Source organism: Crocuta crocuta, unplaced genomic scaffold (genome assembly GCF_008692635.1).
Source record: "Crocuta crocuta isolate KB4526 unplaced genomic scaffold, BGI_CrCroc_1.0 scaffold160, whole genome shotgun sequence".
NCBI lineage: Eukaryota > Metazoa > Chordata > Mammalia > Carnivora > Hyaenidae > Crocuta > Crocuta crocuta.
This window is the reverse complement of record NW_027527591.1, coordinates 251,010-254,708: the sequence shown is the minus strand read 5'-3', so window position 1 is coordinate 254,708 and position 3,699 is coordinate 251,010.

Genomic DNA, 3,699 nt, shown 5'->3' with positions numbered 1-3,699 from the left:
TTTAAGACTATTTTTGTTTTATTTCATTGGTTTAGCACATTACACATTTATTGTAGAGATCCAAAGGTAAATAACATAAAATATTAAAGATGCCTCTAAGTTGAACTTTTAAATATACTGTAGCTTAAGTCACAGTGAAATGTGTTCAAATTATAGTTGAACCAAAAATATCTTAGGTGATTTTGAAATTTAAAACCCATGAAATTGACATAAGCAGTTTGGGAACTCTGAAGCAAAACTTTGGTTATGTGGAATTTTTAAAGAATTAGACCTCCATGTTAAAAAATAATTTGTTTTTTTCGGGGCACCTGGGTGGCTCGGTCCATTAAATACCCAACTTCCACTCAGGTCATGATCTCAAAGTCTGTGAGTTCAAGCCCCGTATTGACAGCTCAAAGCCTGAAGCTGGCTTTGGATTCTGTGTCTCCCTCTCTCTCTGTCCCTCCCCCACTTAAGCTCTGTCCCTCTCTCTCTCTCTCCAAAAAAAGAAAAAAAAGCACTAAAAAATTTAAAAAGTATAATTTTTTTATGAGGAGTGCAGTAATTATACTTCCAGTTACAGGACTTTTTTTTGTTTTAAGTTTTTTGACAAGAATCATTTCCAGTTCCCCTCCACTTGAAGTAGCGAATATTGGCTGTAATTTATTTTCTAATGACTCTGTTAAGACTTTACTCTCTTTTGAGTACTGCATGTTACTTTTTTTAAAATAACTTTTTAAAACTTATTTTTATTATTTATTTTTCAGAGACAGAGTATGAGCAGGGGAGGGACAAAGAGAGAGAGAGACACAGAATCTGAAGCAGGCTCCAGGTGCTGAGCTGTCAGCAAAGACCCTGATGCAGGGCTGGAACCCATAAAACCATGAGATCATGACTTGAGAGGAAGTCGTATGCTTAACCGACTGAACCATCCAGGTGCCCTGAGTGCTTCATGCTTCTAAAAATATTTAGGAGCACCTGGGTGGCTCAGTCGGTTAAGTGTTCCATTTCCACTTTGGTCATGATCTCAAAGTTTTACGGGTTTGAGCCCGACATTGGGCTCTGTGCTGACATCTCAGAGCCTAAACCCTACTTTGGATTCTGTCTTCCTCTCTCTCTGCCCCTCCCCCACTTGCATTCTGTCTCTCCATCTCTCAAAATAATAAATATTAAAAAATTAAAAAAATAAACACATTTAAGTTTTCTCTTAAAAATGTTCTCATATATGTTCTTATATACTAGACATAGTATATAAGTGCTTTTTATATATTCCTTTAATTTACTATTTTTTAATGTTTTTATTTAAATTTCAGTTAGTTCACATACAGTGTAATATTAGTTTCAAGTGTAAAAAATAGTGACTCAACAATTCTATATATTACTTAGTGCTCATCATGAAAAGTATTTCACCCATACTCCACCCATCTCCCCTCTGGTAACCATCCGTTTATTCTCTATAATTAAAAATGTGTTTCTTGGTTTGCCTCCCTCTTTATTTTCTTCCCTTTGCTTGTTTGTTTTGTTTCTTAAATTCCACATATGAGTGAAGGTGTATAATTATTACTTTCTATGACTTCTGACTTATTTTGTCTAGCATAAGACTCTCTAGCTCCATCTATGGTTGTTGCAAATGGCAAGATTTCATTCTTTTTTTATGGCTGAGTAATATATATATCTATCAATCACATCTTCTTTATCCATTCATCAATCATGGATGCTTGGGCTGTTTTAATAATTTGGTTATTGTAGACAATGCTACTATAAACATTGGGGTACATGTATCCCTTTGATTAGTAGTTTTGTATTCTTTGGGTAAATACCTAGTAGTGCAACTGCTGGATCATAGGGTTATTCTATTGTTACCTTTTTAGAGAAACTTAAACTTTTTTGAATACATCAGAATAGAAAACCCAGAAACAAACCCACAATTATATGGTCAACTAATCTTCCACAATGCAGGAAAGGATATCCAATGGGAAAATGATCGTCTCTTTAACAAATGGTGTTGGGAAAACTGGACAGCAACATGCAAGAGAATGAGTTCAGACCACTTTCTTATACTAAACACAAAAATAAATTCAAAGTGGATTAAAAACCTAAATGTGAGACATAAACCCATAAAAATCCTAGAGGAGAACACAGGCAGTAACTTCTTTGACATTGGCCATAGCAACTTCTTTTTAGATATGTCTCCTGAGGCAAGGGAAACAAAAACAAACTATTTGAACTTCATCAAAATAGAAATCTTCTGCACAGCAAAGGAAACAATCAACAAAATTAAAAGGCAGTGTGAGGAGTGAGAGAAGACATTTGTGCTGCCAGCACAGAGCCTGATATGGGGCTCAGTCTCACAAACTGTGAGATCAGGACATGAGCCAAAATCAAGAGCTACCCAGGCTCTCCCAAAATATAAGTTATTAAAAAATAGATATGAGAAATGAGGGAGTATTATGTCTAATTGTGACTTTTGATTATTCTGATAAACATAACGAAACTAAGCAGTTAACTTCAGTAGAAACGACACCTATTTCTTAGTGTCTACTTTGTGTCTTGTAAGTTCTTAATACTTTATATTTTTACCCCTTGCAACAATGTTTTGTTTTAGGTAATATTATCTTCATTTTACAAATGAGGCCTGGTTTAAGTGGTTTGCCCAAGGTTTCATAGCTAGTAAGTGGTGGAGACAGGCTCTGCATGCAGCCTCTCTGGTTCCAACACCAAGGCTCTCAATCACCTCATTAGTAGGCTTACCACCATTGTGTGTGTGTGTGTGTGTGTGTGTGTGTGTGTGTGTGTGTGTGTTGTAATAAATGGGAGCTTTTATAATGAATTTCTGTTTGGCATTCAGTTTTCATAAAAAAACAGAATGAAAAAGAATCTGCAAAGAAAAAGGCTCAGTCCATGCTTCTGATACGTACACAATACAAACCTGAGGAAGATTCTGTCTTGCAAAAGGAGTGCACATGATTGAACAAATATCATTTATCATACATTATGTTTGGACCGTTTGGACCTCAGAGTTCTTATGAAAGTATCTCTCTCTTGGCAAGAGTCAATGCTACAAATCTTCCAATCCCAGTGTATGAAACTGAAGTTAAAATAAATGTCCAGGTAAACGTTTTAAAAGAACCCTAGAAGGAAATTGACTAAGTTGACTACCCTAGTTTTTTATTGCTAAGCGTCTGAGGTTGGTAGTTCTCCTGAGTCAATCTCTCAGTTATGATGTCTACAACTTTTTTTTTTTTTTTTCCTCTTGGGACTGAGGTTCTTCCTCTTTTCCAGGAGTTTTCCCAGTGGACAATTGGGGCTCTCCACACATCTAAAATTAGGATTCTGATGAGGGGCATCTAAGAACTGGCAGAAAGGCAACTTAGGAAGAAAATGAAGTGAGAAAGAAATACTAGGGTTAAAATGCAAACCAAACCAAACCAAATTCCAAAATGGCTCGGCAACAAAATGTATATAATCCAAGCCTACTATTTTCTTGCATTTTATCTCATCCAGGCCAGGAGCGGCGTCCTAGGGTAACTAGGCAACGACGTTGCCGTGGTAACCTGGGAAGCTCAGGGCCCTAAGGCTTAAGGCTGGCGCAACCCTTAGGTGCGCGCAACTGGCTCAGTGGTAGCGGTGAGGATGTCAGACTCTCGCGAGAACTGCGTGAGTCTCGGGCAGGCGTCTTCGCAGTTGCTCTTAGGGAGGCGCCGGGCCGACTCGCCTCAG